General features: G+C 37.6%; 1 long non-coding RNA gene across 1 annotated transcript in view; it reads right to left on the reverse strand.

Annotated features, from left to right (window-relative positions):
* The window catches only part of LOC136791466 (uncharacterized), a 109,245-nt gene that overhangs the window by 2,707 nt on the left and 86,859 nt on the right, over positions 1–19,679 (reverse strand). Inside the window, exon 3 of the long non-coding RNA XR_010833625.1 lies at positions 8,207–8,259. This is a non-coding gene — a long non-coding RNA (uncharacterized lncRNA). The remainder of the gene's footprint in view (positions 1–8,206; positions 8,260–19,679) is intronic.

Raw genomic sequence — 19,679 nt, forward strand, 5'->3', positions numbered from 1 at the left:
TGCTGTAACAAGAATAATGAAACAAAGTACATCAAATCCCCAGAGTGGTATTTTTTTTTGTAGCTAGCCCACAGAGAAAGGTAAAAGAGTTATATGAACAGCTCTTTTCCCCAGCTCGTTTCCAATGCTGTCCTCTAACCTCAAGTTGAACCAACTCCAATAAACCCGCCAGGCCTGCTCTGCTCCTGGATTTCATTTCTACCGTGCTGACCAGCACAATACTTCTGTTGTCCAACACGGAGAAACCATCAGTTGTATTATTTACTGCAACGTGGGGCTCATGCTGGAAGCAGAGGAAGGCATCTTCTGCTCCAGACTATGACTCCATGTTCTTCAGTTACAGCCTGGAATTCCCCACGTAGTAATCCCACTGGTTTCATTACGGAGTTACCTGTTGTATCATGGGATGTGAGAGAGGATCCAAAATCTAGCCTGCATTGCACAAGAGCATGAAGGTTTTATAGCTGAGGTCTGCATTATTATTTTCCTATGGATTACTGTTAAAAGAAAAGGCCTAACTCATACCTAGCGGCAGTGGCTTCCAGAGACAGTGGCTACTCCAACTTGGTTTCAAGTGCATTCCTCCAATTTAAAGTAGTCTTCAAACTGCCTGTAAATAAATTAGTTTCCCTTGTCCCTAGGCATATTTTCCCAAGGTTTCAAAGCTCTAATTATTATGAACAATATCTTCATGGTCTCCTGCTACATCTCTCAAAAATATAACAAAAAAAAAAAAAAGATCTATTTTGAAAGTTTCTTTGAACTTCGTAAGTCAATGATTTCTTATATAACTGCAATAAAAACCTCTGGGAAAGAACCTATTATGAGTACTGTGTCAGCAATTTTAGCTTATTACAGATGGCTTGCTCCCCTTTCCACATAACTATTTAATGAATTTAAACTAAGGATTGTATAATTTCATAGCCGATGGCAGCCGTGAGTTTTTACCAGGAGGCTTTTAAGCTGAGATTACGGATCAATTAGCAAAGGAATTTAATGAAGAAAATAATTCTTCAATGCAGCTGAGCAGTGTTTGACTTCCGTCATGTCAGCGGGAACTCGGCACCAGAGCACAGCTTTCAGGCCCTGCTTCGGGGAACCTACGCCGCCTTCCAGACTGACAGAGATGCGGCAGATGTTGGCCGGTGACACCCCAGCGAGGAGGCAGCTGCTGTCAGGAGCAGTGGGACAGGCAGAGAACAGCTGTACCGTGGCTCTTCTGGAGTCAAACATCTCTGCGCTCTGCATTTTTCTGTTTTCGGGTGGTTGGTTGGAGTTTCAGCCTTTAACGGGGAACCTCCAGCTGAAGCTGTTAGGAGGCAGCAGATTGCCTCGTTCAAGCGTACTGGCTACAACAACTCAACAACTGCATATTTATTATTTTGATTTTATTTCTTATCCATTTTCCAGCCATTTATCCTCATGCTTCCAAGTGGCTACTGCAGGAAGCATTCCCTGTCCTCCCCTCCGCCCTTCACTCAGGCCTGAGGCACCTGTTGGTGCTCCTTCCTAGAACAGCCGTTACCAATAAAACTATTTATATCTTTATGGTGTGCCCATTTGCTGGGCAAACTTTAATTGCAGTAGGAACTGCAAACAGAATAAATAAAAAAAAAAAAAAAGCAGCACACCATCTCCCTCTCTCTCCCCTTCCACATAAAAAACAAACTGTTTGCCACGGGAATCTAGTTTCTAGGATAATAATGAAAAACGGCTGATGGAAGAAACAAAGTGAGGATAGAAGAGAGCAAAAATACTATATGGACATAATTCTTTACTCATACCATAATTCCATTGCAGGCTTTAGTATCGGTAAGAAAAGAATAAGTTTTTTTACAACGTGAATTGAAACCCTCTTGCTTTCAAAAAGATTCGATAAACCAACAGCAGCACAAAAGAAAAAGGTTTGAAGGTTTACAAAACCTTCAGCTTTTAGCTTCTTCTTTCCCAGCAGGACTTTTATACAGGACTGTTTCTGTACAAAACTTTTGTACAAATCGTTAAAGATTTAATATTTGGTGCAATGCGTTAACTTTACTGTTGGCTAAAAATACAAGAAAACTTGCTTGCTTATGGTGACCTTATGCTTTTACAAATTTCATCTTATTTTTTACAGTTTTGACATTTGTCGACTTGAAGGATGAAAACAGAAGTTTCAATCCAGAAGATTTTGGTTCATATCTTACACTGACATTACGTACACCAAAATAATGATCCTTTTGCTTTAGGGAAGTGATTAAAGCCAGATTCACACACCATTCATTGCCACATCATCTTCTCGTAACAGCTATGAAACAGGCCCAAAATATGGTGACATACATAGCATCACAGTTAGCACCTGCCTTTTCAAATAACACCAGAAAGCAATTAAAAGGTATGTTCTCTGATGGACATGAGAGAGAAGAGATTTAATGAAGAGTGACGTTTTTCATTTGACTAGTATATAAGCAACAAAACCTGAGCACTGCTGAATTGGACTGGCTCTGCAGGAGACAACACACAGTACCTGTGTGTTCCAGGTTTCTAGACTTTCCCTGCGATCGCGGTGGGATTTCAGAGAAGAGAGAGGGACAAGTCATGCCAGATTCAAACACCTAGGGCAGTAAGTCAGAAAAAGAGATTAAAGCAGAGTACTCAATACACACCAGCTGCTTAGTGGTCTGCAAAAGAACTGCTTCTCTGTGCAGCACAGCTACTTTCCTAGGCATAATGGCTTTCTGGATCTTGGAATATGTTGCACTCACAGTATGAAGAGGAAAAAATTATCTGTATTAGTCATAGGTACCCGAGCACCATCTGTTACCCAGCCTGAAAGTGAACATTCACCACAAACTCTTTCATGATTACAGTTTGCCTTCTGGAGGAGGTACCGCTGGGGGTAAAGCCATGCTGCAGAAACTGGGAGTTTTGTCATCTCCCCCTGGTAAACTCTAGATGTTCTATGTATTACAGTTGCCCTTGTTTTAATTATGTTGACTTTCTTTTGCACTTTATTGGGAAATCAATAGTACGTTTCAAACAGTATGTTTCAAAAAAAAAAAAAAAAAACACAAGACAAAACAAAACAAAAAACAAACAACCACTAAAATATTGTGTTTTTTCTAGGGGGGAAAAAAAAAAAAAACCAAGGTCAATGTCAAAGGGAAGAACTGCTTGGTAAGTACTCTCCTTGTGAAGCTAGTTTCATCAGGTTACTTTTATGCCAGCCATACCTAAAAGTTACAGGTCTGCAGAATCTGGCCACTACCCTCAAAATATCCTGACTATAGTGAATCATAACACAGCAGAGAAATAAAATACCTTTTCTTGTCTGGTGTCTTCCAAATGCTCCCATACACCACTAGTTATCCATCACTAACCATGCAAACACATACTTAACATCTTAAATTCTAGTACTTATTCCACCTATTGTCTTTGTGACCTAAGTACTAGAACCTTGACTTCAAGTAAAGATAATTTATTAATACATAAATCATAAAGATGCATATGCTACTATGATAAAAGGAATTTTGTTCATATCTAGGCTAAGCTATACGGCAACATCAGAATAGTATGGACAAATTCCAATATTCTTGAAAACAGACAACTAAATGCAAACAAATCCATAAACATTACCATTTTGATGACTTACATTCTGCAAATGATTTCTAAACACCATGATAACGCTAGATAAAATGCACAAGAGAGATTTCGTCAGCATCAGTATTATTAGCCTCGAAAATTGCTGTGGTAGGACAACAAGTAAAATTTATATCATTAAATATGTAACTAAAAAAAAATAAGAAAACATCTCATTCACTTAGGAAAATCTGAACTGCTTTGAAACTGAAAATCTTGTTTTGAATCAGCACTCTAGAATCCTACAGAAAGCCCATACCACTTACAACCCAACAATTTAGTTTGTTTTTTTTTTGTTTGTTTGCCTTTTTTTTTTTTTAATTATGGGTTAAAAATGAAAAATCAATTTTTGAAGAATGGACTCAAATACCAGGTAAGACTCTATAACACTTACATTTCTCGTAGTTAATTTGTACATCATTGTAACTTATTCCAATTTTCACAGTGACTGCAGCATTTAGTGGTCATTACTAAGATACTCATTACTAGGAAGATAGTCTCAGGCCTCTCTGTCTTTTTTCTCTCTATATGCCATCTTTTACACCCTTGGTTAGTAGGACCATCAGAACTTTAAAAATCTAGAAAATCATTTAGGAATTTTTACTTAAAAAGAGAAAATTACTTGGTGAACACAAGGGAAGGACCACACAGCTGTTCAAAAAAATTAGAGAGGGAAAAATAAAGTTATGACAAGTTTCACTAACAGAGTTATATAAATTACATCTACCATTCAAGCTGTTCTTTCTGTGTTCTTAACATATCTGTTTGGACATACTACATACTACCTTTTTGCATTATGCTACATTATGGCAAAATTTCTTTCATTACATAGGAAAACGTCTCCTGGAATACAGGTAGTAAAATTCAGGTGGTATTGGGATGTGAGATAAATTGCCTTACTTATTGAATGCTTAGTGCAATAATTAGTATTAAAAAAGATCATATGGAAAGATGACTTAGGATGTATTTATCATCATTTTTTCAGAAATATGCCTAGGTGGAGAATCAGATTGATGTGACGCTTAAGCTGTATCTGCATCACTGCAGCCTTTAATGTGTTTTTCAGGTGAAGTGGCAGTTGAATGCCCAGTTCTACAACATTGCTTTCATAATATTAAAAACTTAGCTGCAAACATTATTTATGTAACTATTCCTTGCCAGCCAGGGCAAACCTAGCCCAAGCCCCCACCCTTCTGTGATGTGCGGCCGACCTCTGTAATAAAAATGAGTGGGCTGAATGAAAGAGAATCAAGCTGGAAAAGAATCTAAGAATATCACCCATGCCCAAAGACTCATGAAAATACATGAAGGATTTCCCTTGATATACATTCCAACACAGATTGTGTTTACCTCTCTAGGATGCAAAGCTGATTATTCATCATCAGCATCTCATCAAAAACAGAAGTTTCAGTTTCCACCCGCACACAATGAAAATGATACGATCACATCAGCATATTTTATTATTATTGTTACATCAAATCATCATCCCCTGGTACATATAAGCACTTTTTTTTTTTTTCCACTGAAATAGCACACTAGGTGTTCTTTATAAAATAATAAAGAACAAAGGTGTTCACAAAGACTTGCGTCAAAAACTATTCATCCATCCAAGGAATAGAATGAAGCAGCATCTCTGCACACTTGTAATAAAATCTGCATGACTGTCTTGATAGCACTAAGTCCCTAATTAAGTAAAAGGGAGTTAACATCATTAAATAGAAACATCCTGAGGTGTAGGGATAGAACATACTCACCTTCTGTTCAACCCTCAGAGAGACATAGAAACATAATTTTACAGAATGTCAAACACAAGTTCAGACTGTCCAATATTAAAGCTAAAAAGACCTATGGGACTAAGAAACACCTCCTAACATATGACAAAAATCAATACATCTGTGGAATTTAACACAGCGAATGAACCCTTGCCATTCTAACAATAATGGAAGCTTTATATGAAAGACTACAGCTATTCAAAGTTACCAAGGCCCAAACCAAAACCATTCCTTGAAACTGATGCAGGATCTCCAAGACCTACATTAGCCTTGAATAAGAGCAACAGAGTTATGATGATGCAAGGCTGTAACAAGGGAGAGGCTAGGGCATGGGATTCTGAGACTTAAAATGCTTCTGAGAAGTTCATTAAGGAGCTAAAATTCATAATACCACTAATAACAGAAATTCAGACAACTACAACTGTCCCAAAGAGCACATTTGCCTATTTTGATAACCCTCAAAGCGGAGACTCCAACCACTCACTAGCCTGAACTGTCTCACCAATTAAAATAATTGAGCTAAAATTTCAAGACAACTGTTCTGAATTAAATTAGCTTTGCTGTTGCATCCACCCTCAGGGATGTTTGTCCAGCTCTGACAATCCCCAGTGAAGCAGTGGCTTTAACCACTGTCTGTAAACCATTTGTGTCTTTCACTATCCTGAATTAAAAGCTCTTTTTCTGAATATTCAGTCAAAATGTTCTTTCTTGGAAATTATTCACCCTAATATATTGTTATCTGGTTTTGTAAAAGCCCTTCATTCATTTGACAGCTTTCCTGCAACCTTCCCAAAACGTGACAGCCATTGCAAAGTGCATCCAACACATAAAACATCTCCTGCCATTGAAAACTGTGTAACCCTTCCTTTCCATGTGTGTGCATGAATTCACACACACACATGCAACCTAGAGACTAAAAATGAAACACATCTTGTTTTATGAAACAGTCTTATGTTCAGAGAACAGTATTTCAGGCCAAAATATTTGATTTTAAGAGCTCAAGGTATATACAAGCCGTAACAATACAACCCATGAAATCAGAGAAAGCAAAAATCATGAAATGCTCATGAAACGCTGCCACTTACAAGTTTCACTCAAAAGCTGCTTCCACAACACACACAAAAGCATTCCTGAAAAAATGTATTTTATTTGGACAGAAACGTAAACTGGATGATCTATTGTAACCCCATAACATCTCTATTTTTTTAATTACATTTAATTACATTTTTGTATCCATATTCATTATTACATTAGCTGTCATTCTAATAACAGAACTAACTAAACAAAGGTTGAGTTTTAGGACTTTAGCACCTATTAATCCATCAAGTAATAACAATTTTTCCTATCTACAGCTATGTAGATTTCCTGAGGATGATAACTAATGGCATTTGAGTGAAGCTGCAAAAAAAAAAAATGAGGAGCAGTTTGTCTGGACTGACAGAAAAGACTTTTTGCTGACCATTTATTGGAATCCTGGGTGTATTTATGACAATTTATCATCCAATGCCATAAATAAAATCCAATAGATATTGAAATAGAATTAAGTTTTCAGTCCAATTTTTAACTTGCTAAATGTACTTATTTCATTCTTTGTTTCCCTCTCTTAATCAGTTTTTAGTCCATGAAAGTCCATTATGTCCTACCCTGTGATTACTCTGAGCTTCCTTAATAGCCTCTTGAGCTTTTTAAAACCCAAAATAAATTATATCTATCACTTCTTGGTTATCTGTTATTTTGCTGACATCCTGGAGGAAAGAGAATTTTCCTTTTGGGAGCAGTGCTGTTTTGTCCTTATAATATCATGCTCATTATAACTCTATAGCTGTTTTTCAGCCAATGTTCCAAGTACTGAAGTAAAGCCCATCGGTTTATAACTCCTGAGCTCATCCCTAGCACATATTTTACAGACAGAGAAAACGTAGTTTTCCCTCTGGTTGTCCGTATTTTAGCAATCAGCTAGTTTGGGAAACTCATTCTCAAGCTTCCAGAGAAACCTTGAGGAAAAGTTGCCTCCAGTTCAACGGATGCACACCAACAACACTCAGTCATCTTTTGCAGTTTCAATGTACTAGAGTCCTTGGTGCATCAACAACACATAGCACATGCAGTAGGGCTATATTCCTAGGAAGAAATGTGATTATTACAGAGTGTTGCAGAACAGATTATTTGCATCTTTAATCAATAGTTTAAATGCTAAACAATGCATATCAAGCACTTAAACATGGCGTTTACTGCTTTATCCCTTGTGGAGTATAATTATATTTTACATACACAAAAGCAATTTCATTTGTTTGTATCAAGAAATACACTTGTGTAATACTAAAAATAATAATAATGTGCACAATGATCCAGACAGGATTTAAATGTTTTTAACAACTCTGTATTAAATAACACAGCCTTTTATTATTTTAGCAGACTCTGCATTCAGTATTAGAAAAGAAAATGAGGAGTGAGTTCAAGCAGAAGTAAGATGCCGTTTGATTACATCCTGTGTTACTCCAGTCTTCCTCTGGAGTGTAACAGAGGAAGTTCATCTGTTCATTTCAGTGGGGTTAAAGAAATCAAATATATGATAAATGAAGCATTTCTCTCAAATGTTATGCCTTCATCTCTCTTCCATCCTCTAAATATGGGTTTTAGACATATCCTGACCTGAGCCCACTAGCAAGTGCCTGTTTACAAGGCGACCTGACTGTGCACGTTGGCCTCTGCACCGAAAACTGTTTTGCTGCCCGTGTGGTTATTTTATTTAAATGTTACCCTTTGTAAGATTTGGGTACATCTGGGACAAGAAAATCAATACCAAAGATATCTACCTTTTACTCCTTGTCCTCATGGAAGTTCACTGCCATTCTGAGCCTCAGGACGTCTGAAACAAAGAGGAAAAAAAATTAACAAAACTCATGGATGGCTTCAGCAGAATAAAACTGTTTGCCTTTTTTTTTTTTTTTTGTATCTTCTTCCTGTGTGTTTTGCTTAGTAAATAACTATGTAAAGAATGAAAGTGCCCAATGTTCACATCTATACAAAGAAGAACATACCGCTGAACTCTCCTTTTCCTCCCAGCCCACAGCAGCATCACTCCTCTGACAGACACCCTCTGTGCACCCCAGCTCTCCATCCCGCCTTGTGCGACTGCAGAAGGGTGGGCGCTGCTTCCCCTCAGCCCCCTGCTGGACCCAGGTACAGAAAACCAAATAAAAATAGTCACTACCTTCACAGAATTTTGATAATAGAGTTCTGTAATGACTAAGCAATCAGTTTTGACGTGCAATGCAAATCTGAAGTTAAAAATATCATTTTCCTGCGACGTTAATTATGAATCATTAGAAAGACTGAAATAAAAGCTCCTAACACTTTCCTCTTAGCTTTTCAGAGCAAATATGAGAAATAAAAATCACTTTAGAGAACTGTCACAATGCAGCAGACATTTGATGACTTTTTTTTTTTTTTTTTTAAGTAGTCTAGCGACACCTGTAAATCATATCGTTTTGTTGTTGCATCTGGAAGTACTAAAGGTTAAAAGATATAAATTACCTTAGTGGCTACAAATATCTTCTGAAGTGTACCTGAAAAACCAGGTACGTGGATAGACACACATTTCATGTGTGTGCTAGTGATGAAAATTTGAAAATTGAAAAAGCACCGATCAGATACAAGAAGCCAAAATAAATACAGAACTTGTTTGCATGTGCACTTATGATTAGATATGTTTTACAGGTTATTTAATAATAATTAAAATTAAAACTTTTAATTATTATTATTATTAGATGAAAGTACTGTTGGACAGCTGTTACTCTCCAGTTATAGAAGATTTACTTTTTTCACGTCTTCTAAAATCCAAAGAGAATTAGTGCTATCTTTTTCTCTCTTTCTTTCAAGTCACCCGAGAAAGACTGGTGGTTCAACAGCACTGGGGTTGGTTTGCTGCTGGATGCTTTTCCTTAGAACAACACGAGAAAGCAGAAATAGTGAAGTATGCTTCTCAGCACCATATCTCAAATCATATCTCTGAGTTATAACAATTAAGTTAGATTTTACTTTGAATGGAGAAGGATTGAAATAAATTCAATTTGGGAAAAAAAATAAAAAAGAATTGGAAGGAAAGACAAGATGCTCAGTATCAGTAACCTGTGACATCCTCAGACACAAATATCAGAGAGGTTGAGATTTAAGGGATTTCTAATCTCTAATCCCTTTGGATTAGAGCCAGGGAAAAAATCATGAGATTATCCCAAGTAGAAAAGAAAGAATTCAATAAGAGGATCTACAAAGCCCAGGTGAGTCCGACCCGGAGCCGTGACCCTCCCCAAGTGAGCCAGCCGCTCTCGTCTCTTCTGTGAGACCACAGTGCTCTTCTGGGTGGGACCGTGTTGCCAGCAACACGGTCTGAAGCTTTCAGAAACAAATCCACTGTATACAAGCAGTATTTACTGCAAACACAGCAACACTACTTGCCCGTATTGACAAAACAAAATAGCAATATTTGCATGGGAATGTTTGCAAATTATCACTTTCACGGTCTATAGATTGTAACAGGCGGAGAGATGCTGAGCAAGACAGTAACACATTTTAACTCCGCTTTCCAAAACCCTCCAGGTCAGACCCCAGGGGCTAACCTAGAATCTGCTCCCACCTAAAATCCCCCAGTGTCATGACAAGCGACACAGGCAACCCTCACAGCTTGTGGAGGTGCTGCTCCGTGGAGAGCTCTAGTAAGTTCCTCTTGGGGTGAGACAGGTCCCGGTACGTGGGAAATGTCTGGTGCCTGATGCTCCTGCAGCTGTCCCTGCCCACCAACACCACCAAGGGAACGGCTCTTGTGTGCACTAGAAAGGGAGGCAAGACTCTGCTTATTCTCCTTTCAGTGTTATGAATGCGCACGAGGACTTAAAACATGCTGCTCCAAAAATATAACCTGTATCCCTCTCAAGCGATGCAATTAGCATAACTTGTTGACTGATTTCTCTTACCATATATATGAAGCAATGCTACCCTACTCAATATTCCTCAGTAAGTACTCGTCTCACTCTCACTCCCAGAATTAAATATAATTTTAATAATCATCTCAGTAATAAACACTGTTCCTCTGTTTTGAACAATTCTTTGACCTCCTCATGGGCTTGTTTCCCCCTTTTCTTTTTGCTCTGGTGCAATTTTTTGACTTCAATAAGAATGGTGCAACATAATGGAAAATCAGGACCAAATAATGTATAATACATTAAAAGAAAAATATATCTTTCAGTATTACTGCACTTTTGACTGGAAGAAAGAAAACAATATGCCTAGTGCAGAGTGCCCCACCAAAACATCTCAGAATGAATGCAGTGCAGATGCAACTTGTGCGAGGTGTTACAGTAAGTGGAGAGGTAACATGTGCTGACAACACACTTAAAAAGCTGATTTTCTTTCGAGAGAGAGATAAGCCTTTCTAGATTTCCTTAATTTCTCAGTCAGCTTCAAGTATAACATACGTAAAGGATTAATAAGAGTGTCCTATCCTTTCCCACTGTCAGTTCACATTTACTAATTTATAAGAAATAGTTTACCTGTATTTAAATGGAAATCACCCGACTCAAAACCCAGCCTCCCTGTGAGCTTAAAGCCTCTGCAGCCTCTGCTGCCATGCTAACCAGTGGGAACACAACAGCAGCCTGAAATCAGAAACAGTTTTCTACTGAAATCTCATTTTATCATGTTGTAACACCTCCTTGCTCCCCAGAGTAAATTACCTAGAGAGTGCATTAAAAGAATTTCTGGGTACTGTATAGGAGAATAATAATGGCAATTTCATAGTGATTTCACACTATTACGCATGTACCACACAAGAAAACTATCACAGCAAAATCCAATTTGTTACTTTTCCAAAGCTGAATTTTACTGCTTTTTGGCTTGCAATTAGTTATTATGAAAGTTTAATCAAAGTCTCAGTTTCTTCTTCCTCTCTAAATGTAGCACAGTCAGAATAAGATGCAACCAATAATTAAGTAAATTGGACTTGGCCTGGAATGCAGGAGATTGAGAATAATTTGAAAGCATTACCCATTAGCAACTGTATTTTCATACAGTACCTTAAATTGGTTATTTTTAGAAGAGATAATATTTAAATGTGATTAGGAAATAAAAGCATTTCTTTGTGTTTATTTGAATGATAAATTCCTTCCCCTGCGTGTAGGGATGTCTGCACTACGATTTGAAGGGAAGCTGTTGTTCAAGTAAGCGGAGATTGATCTGAAAGATATAAACGTAAACAGGAAAGCATCACAAAATAACAGTATGATAGGACGGTGCAGAATCTTTTCAAAAGAAGAAAAAGCATCATGGATAAAGTGAGAATGGGAAGAGAAATATCTAAAGAAATAGCAAAACTGAAGACAGATTTGGGTCTATCAGACCGTAGGAGAGAAACCAGTAGGACTGAAAAGAATATTTCAAATAGAAATTATGTAGAAAATACTTCAGCAGTGTTTGGCTGGTTGCAGTTCCAGCACTTCTTTCTCAAGAAGGAACCTGGTTCATCAACCAGATAATGATGCTCACAAGTGCTGTTCAGTCAATTCACATCCTGTTCTGCACCTGGACAAGTTAAGAATTGAGATGTAAAACTGAAATACGTTAACAATTTTGTCAGATGAGGTGAGGGCTTGAAAACACACAGAGTCCGTGAAGTCAGGTGTCCTGCCCCACCTAACAGCTAATAGCTGCATAGGTTTGGGTTTATAGCATTTAGGTTTATAGCATTTAGCATAGCATAACATAGCATTTAGGTTTATAACCTAAACACCTATTAGGTGTTAAGTGTCCTGTATTTTATATTGTAGCCCAGTGGTTGAACCATGCCCTGAGCAAATGCTGGGCTCCAATTCAAAGGCTCCCTCTGCCAAAGGAGGTTTAAGTTAAACCCCCAAATCCCAAAACATCCACAGCAACTAAATCCCATCCGCACCCCACCCCACAGGCCCCCATCCCCAGGACACCGGTTTTGGCCTCAGCAGCCTGATGGTGCTTTCTGAGCCGCTTCCGTGGGAGGACTGCCAGCAAATGACATCCACTGCCACCAGGTAATGGAAGACTGTCTTGTTCCTGCAGTGGGTTTATGCAGGTTAATGCGACAAGCTGCGTATACTGGAGTGGTTTTGCAAGGCACAGAAGTGTAATTCTGGGTTCCTACAGAACTTAAAAGTAACACAGCAGATACCCAGTTTCAGTGCATAAGTGGTAACCGATGCATTTTGGGGTTAGCAAGTTTTGATTTGAACTTCAACTCCATCACGGTTCAGGTTTTCATATTGACTGGAAATACACTGGATTTTGTTTCACAGAATATGCATTGAGCCATTGAAGAATGGCATTCTGAAGATAAAAAACAGAAATATTAAGATTAACATCGCCATAAAGAGAAGAGTTTCATGTGCTCTCTGCTTTGCCTTAATGGTTGGTGGATTAGAAGGCTACCCTTACACTCAGAGCTGCTAGCTTTGATGTGTATTTGCTCAATATGTATGAAACCAGACTGATCATTATGGAGCTCTGCTATTTCAGTCCAATTCATCCCTGTCAAAAAAAGTCTAAAAAATGACACGATATTGTGACTGTATTTCAGACACACACCCCCAGATATATAATTTGGAAGGAACTGAGGACAGCTAACTAGATTCCTGTATCAACCCTGCAATTAAAACTATGAACTAAATTTTTGGCACTCCGTGCAGTTACAAAAATAATAAAGCAATCAGTTTGTATCTTATGTTTTATACTGCTATCTATTTTAACATTGAAAACAGAATTTTATTATTCACCCCCAGTGCACAAGAGTCACAAGGTTATATTTATCCCTGCACTTCTAAGCTTCAACAACAGTAAAACAATAGTGAATTGTATTGTTGCACAAAGATACAACCCCATGGTCACTTCACTATATTAGCATTTTATTCTAAGGGTGGAATTAATTAATGCAGCATTAGAGATACACCAAATACATAAAAGCTTAAGTGGAAAGAATGGAGATTTCATTCAAAAATTCTAAAGCAGTTTAAAACCAGAGAAGTACAAAAGTGCATAAGCCCAGTGTTTTAACTGATACTGCACCACCGTGGGGCAATGACAGAAACACAGGAGTGAGAGCCTGCAATTTTATTTTTCTTGCTTATTGTAGCTTTGATGGCAACATTCTTCAGATTTTTATAACACTGGCTATTTTTTATTTCCTGCCTAAAACACAGGTAGGCTTTAATCGTCATGATTATCCTGAAAAATGAATACTCACTCAAAGAAGAAAGCTATTATTACAGCTCGCTTGGTCAGCTGAGGTCACGGTGTGGGAGGATTCTGAGTCGAGGCAATTGCAAGCGCTGCGAGAAGGGAGGGAGAGTCCACTGTGTATTGTGCAAGACTGAGTGCATCTGCCCTATGCTTCTCGATCAACAATAGAATAAGGGAATGAAATGTAACACGGACGTGCCTTTAAGTGGTCAACAGAACAATGTTGGGAAGTGTTATTCCAGAAATATCCAGGATCTTCCTTGGCTTTGAATTGCAAGGAAGCACTTTTACATTTCCAGAGCAAAAATAACTACTGAAATGTCAGAACTTCTGGTAGGACACAAAATCTAGATTTCACTCTGATTGTTGAGGGTTATTTGTAGAAAAACTTTAGTTGTTGATGGGTAAGAGAACCCGCACTGGTACTGACAGTGATACCAGCTTATACACATCTAGTCTCTTGCTAGTGGAGTCTATTAAAAATAGGTAAGTTCTTTATTAGGTAAGAGATGATTAGTCTTTTTTTTAGTCTTTCTACATTGCTACTTTAAAATAACTACACAAATTTTTGCTAACAACAGTTTGCACGTATGGGATCATGTATTTACATAGCATAATGGCTGGTCACTGGAGCACAAGATCATTTCTTTATTTAGTTCATGCTCTACAGTACCGTGTTTTCATTTTAATAAAATAGTTTGTGTCCCTGAGCTACGATTAGTATGCGAATTTTCCAAGGTAAACTTTCCTATTTGAGGAGAATCGCTTAATAGCTCTCTCCATTTTACTACACATTATCTTCTCTTTTTATGCCACTGCTCTCTCCTCTACCACGTGACATAAGCGATGGAAAAAAAAAAAAAAAAAAAAGTATCCTCATAAAAAAAAAAGATTGCCAAGGGATATCAAATGCATTTTGAAAGCCGTTAACTGCTAAATGTGGATACTCACTCAAGTGACTTTGGGACTCAAGAACTTACATAGCCAAAATTTGGCTCCGTATATGCATTAAAAACCATGTTACAAACACTTGGAAAGGCTATAAACTTTGCTTTTTTAAACTTTCAAAGTCATCAATCCTGAGTCAGTGCAATACTGCAGAGAAGGGGATAGGAAATCAGCAAGTGGCATGAGTAGCAAGTGGGTGAGGCAAACAAAATGCATATTGGAAGACATGGGGAGTTCAGTCTTTGATGTCAAAGGCAGTCATGTTCGAGGCACTTTATTTGTCTGCCAGATTATCTGAATGCCTGTATGTTGGGTGGTTTGAATACTTGAATGAAGCAGAGCTGACAAGCTATTTTGGTAGGTGTCTGGGGTTGTTACCACCACGAAGAAGTGCAGCATTATCACTGCTGAGTCTCTGATCAACTTGTTGCCTAAACTTTGAGTGATTTGTCATTTCTTTCTAGCATGGAGATGGAGACAATCTTCAAGAGAGTTAGCTGCTTGTCAAAACTGTGACTAATGAACAAAGGAGCCTGAAAAATGACTGAAAGAGGCTCTTCTCCTTGGCAGCTTTACTCCACATCGTGTGACGGCAGTGGCTGCGAGCTGCAGATGTGTCATGTTGTCTCCACTTCCTTTCTTTGCTGTGCAAAAATGAACAAGGACAGAATTGGAACAAAGTAAATGAGTGGGATACCCACATTAGGGTAGCACCACAAAATCAAACTGCAGGACCACTGGCTCTGTGTGTGTCTGGAAGCACTCAAGGATAAGCTTGCAAGGAAAAATGAGAGAGACGATTCCAAAGGCAATACATTATCAGCCAATTCCAGCTCACCTGTGAATATCCTGCCCAGAAACCCATGAGGATGTATGTGATCGAAAAGAAAGTTTCCAGTGTATGTCTGGAGAAGGTCAAAAGGCCTACTAGCGATACGGTCACACGCATGGAGGTACCCCAGGCAGGCAGGAATGCATCGCTGTGCTACAAGAGATGCCACAGTGCAAATGGAAGAGCCTTCACTGGGGACACAACAGCATCACGACAGTTTGCTATTTCTCAAAAAATAAAACAAATGATTTCTGAACAAAAATGGCTGTAGATTACTTTAGGGTAACTCCATAACAGAAGAAAACAAGTATTTATGTGACTTTATGGCATCATCCTAACTAAAAATTGGAACATGAAGTACTGGTTAGATGAGTGCTCTAAGGCAGATGGTTTTGATTTTGGGGCTATTAGTCCATCTTCTCTAGACAAATATGGTGTAATAAGAATTGAATCTGACTGAAAAATCTTCTAGGAGAGAGAATGGTTAGAGTAGGTACAAAACCAATAAAAAGTTTGGTACAAAGAATGAATGAATGAGCTCATTACACACAAAACCACAACGATGGAAATAAAACTAAGCAAAACATACAGAGAACTTAAGTTGCATATATGCCAGTACTAGGAGCCTAGGTAACATGAAATGTTCTAGCTCCCGTCAATGGGTGCTTTTGACCTAGTTGCTTTTAGTAAATCCTGATGGAAATTATTAATTGGAAGAGTAAAGGTCATTGAATCTAATTTATAAATTGATAATTTAGGAAGTATAGTTGAGCCAAAAAGAAAAGGAAACAACATCTTGTAGCTCACAATTTTTATGAAAATGTCCCAAAGTACTTACAGAGCATTGTGCTAACACACAAGAAACGTACTTAGCGGCTGCTTTTCTTTAGGGCACCAAATTACACAAAAAAAAAAAAAAAAAAAAAAAGAGGAAAACCCTAAAACCCCAAAACATCCAAAACAGTAATGAACCCCAAAACAATAATAATAAATAAAAAGAAAAAAAAAAAGAGAGAAAAAAATGTACTTCATGCTTTCTGTAAAGAAGAGGTCTTCTCAGCCTGTTGATATGCAAACAGTTGATCAAAACACTGAACAGGACTGGAATTTTGGATGACCAACTTCCTGTGATTTTTTTAATATCAGATTTGGATTATAAACTACAAGCTTTAATGTCTGGCTCAAGATTTTTATTGTAGTTTGGTATTTAAAATGTTTCTGCCCCTTGTGAATGCCAAAATGAAGTTCCAACCAGTAAGTTATACCTGTAATTGACTGCTTTTGACTGAAATTACAAGTATCTCCAATAATAAAGAAAAGATGCAGCATCAATCAAACCTGAATATATATACATATATATATATATGTGTGTGTGTGTGTAGAAAAGAAGCTTGGGAAGGAAAAGCAATTAAATAACATACATGACTGTACGAAGAAACTGGAAAACAATGTAATGAATTTGAAGCAGAAGTTGGAAACTGAAAGACTAATAAGGAAGAGAGATAGGGTTAAGCCCTTAGACGCATGCTTTAAAAATAAATATATACATATACATATACATATATATATATATATATTTACAACATCCATCCCACAGTTCAAAAGACTCTAATGCATGGTAGAGACATAAGCAATTCCAATGGGGTTTCTCCATTACTAGACGAAAACGGTAGAATAAGTAACAACACAGATAAATTCACTGTATAGTAGACTACTTGTTATTCTGCTAAAAGCCAAGAGATTTATTCTGTTCATGAGATGATGAGTCACTTTATTTTTCAAAATTAATTGAAAATGCCATGCAACGGTTATTAAATATAGGCACTGTAAAATCAGACTGGGAAAGTCCCGCTCCTTTGGTAAGTTTTAAACAAATCTTATTTATTATCATTGGCTTTTAATGCCTATTCAATCACTAGCAAATTTTTGGATTAGCAGAAGAAACATAGTGTTTTATCAATATTTAAACGGGATAAGCAGAACAACAAGGTAATTATACAATTATCATCCTGATAGATATTCCAGGTCAAGTAAGGCAATGATTGATATAAAGCTTATCAAGCACAGAACTAAGAAAGTGTAATTAATGCCAATCAAACTCAAATTTATAAAGACCAGATCATTGCACAACTAACAAGGTTCTTCTTTGTAAGATTATAGGTTTATTAATAAAAGGTGAAACCATAAGAAACATTTATTTGGGATCATGGTGCTTCGTTTAGAAAAGGAAAGCTGGAAATGCACATGGCAAACAACAGAATGACCTTGATTATCTATAAAGACTACTGATTGCACGTGGTCAGTCTGGAGATGATTGTCCAGAGGTACTTTGTGGGTGGGCCACCACCACGTGGTGGGCAGTTTGAACGAGCATTTTGCACAGTGCAACAGGAGCCGGAAGAGAACACACACGGTGTGGTTACTGTGACCACGCTGGTGAGTGGTAATTAATTAAGCCACTATAAACTGACCACTTACAATGTTTGCCCATACTCATTTGCTCTCTATTTCCCATCTACCCTTCCCTTTCTAAGACCCCTACAGTTTATCTTCTACACCTGTCCCAGTTTGAGTGATGCCTCCACATGTTTATCAATCATTTCCATCCAGTAAAGTTTTCCTATTTGTTCATTTCCAAATTGTTCATTCTTCAATGTATAACACTGCTTTTCATGCTCTTAGGTTTTAAACAGCCTCTACTATTTATTTGTCAAATGTCATCCACAAATTTCTCTGTGATATTGCCGCCCTCCTCTTTTTACAATATGTCCCTTTTTTTTATTTTTTTCAGCCAGTTTCATTAGCATACTTCTATTTTTCTCCAGAGGACTAGAGAAAACATCAAATAAGATCTGTTCTTGGATTGATTCTTCAGAAATTCTGTATTTGAGTCTCAGAGTTCCTTGCAGTGCAAATCAAAACAAACTTAAAAGCCTACCAGAAACTACATGGTGAACAAGATCGAAAATGTATTATTCAGGCCAGCAGACAGAGATAAGATTCAGTTCTTGGACACTGGTACAGAAAAATATAGTTAAAATTAGAGATATTTTAAAAAATAGCGACTAGAATTAATCATGATGCTTTACTGATTGTTTAATGCTCAGAATTCTCTACTCCAGTCAATATTTCCTAAATGTCATGAGTTAATTTAAACCAGGTAATTAAGTCATGAGTGCTGGTCGAGATGACAACAGCATTTTTTTTCATGTTTTAGTTAGAATCCCAGCTTGACTGAAGACAGGAGGAATTCCCAATGGACTGAGAATGCACCTACCCCTCCACATAACGCACGGAGCTCCACATACAAGCTCTTTTGCAGTCCGACCTTTAGTTGCCTTTATGTTTTCCATACAGTTACCTACAACTCACAGTGGATTTTTTATTTTAGATTTGCTTTCTGATATTCCCTCTGATGTTGCATGAAACGATCTAATGGTGTTAACTGCATATTGATCCACACCTATGGTCTTTTGGACTGTCCTAACCAGAGACGATACCAATCCTTTTTTTTTTTTTTTTCTTTTTTTTCTTTTTCCTCTATGCAAGTTCATTTTATACATCTGTGTAGAACCCAGCAAATTCTTTACAGGAAAACTTTCGAAAAAGCTATGACTTCACTTTGGAGTTGTACATGAGCACCACCTTTAATAATTAAACCTTAGGATTTCTGCAGAACACATAATTCTCTGGTAAAATCAGTAACATTCATAAATCAGAACCTGAAGTGTGAAATTGTATGTAAAGTCTCTCATCTATCACCGTTTTACTCTACTTGCTGTTTCATGACACAAAGTAATATTTTGTGAGAAGTAATGCTTTGCTCTGGACAAGACACGTCATTAGCACACTTAGCTACCTGGTGCTGGGGATGTATCAGAGCCGGCACTTTTTCCCAAAGAACGGGCTGTGCTGCAGGATGAAATACAAAGCAGAGACATACTGCAGAAAAAAAATAGTTCAAACACTGAGGAATTTGGATAAAGCAAGCTTTTGGCAGCTTAGGACCGCATTTGCTTTAAGGTGCCAAAAGCTCCCTCCAGACAGAGCCAGGTATTAAAGACAACTTGCAGGCAACACAGAGCCAATTGCCAGAATCAAGTGCAAGATACGTATTTTATAAAGAAGTTCCTGTGATACTTCACATTTATTTTTCTGCTGAACTTTAAAATAGGATAAAAAGGGGTCATGGATACAGGTAGGCAATCCAGCACAGTGAGGACTGCAGCAGAAGACAGAATCCTCCT

The sequence above is a fragment of the Anser cygnoides genome, chromosome 9 (genome assembly GCF_040182565.1).
Source record: "Anser cygnoides isolate HZ-2024a breed goose chromosome 9, Taihu_goose_T2T_genome, whole genome shotgun sequence".
In the NCBI taxonomy this organism is placed as follows: domain Eukaryota; kingdom Metazoa; phylum Chordata; class Aves; order Anseriformes; family Anatidae; genus Anser; species Anser cygnoides.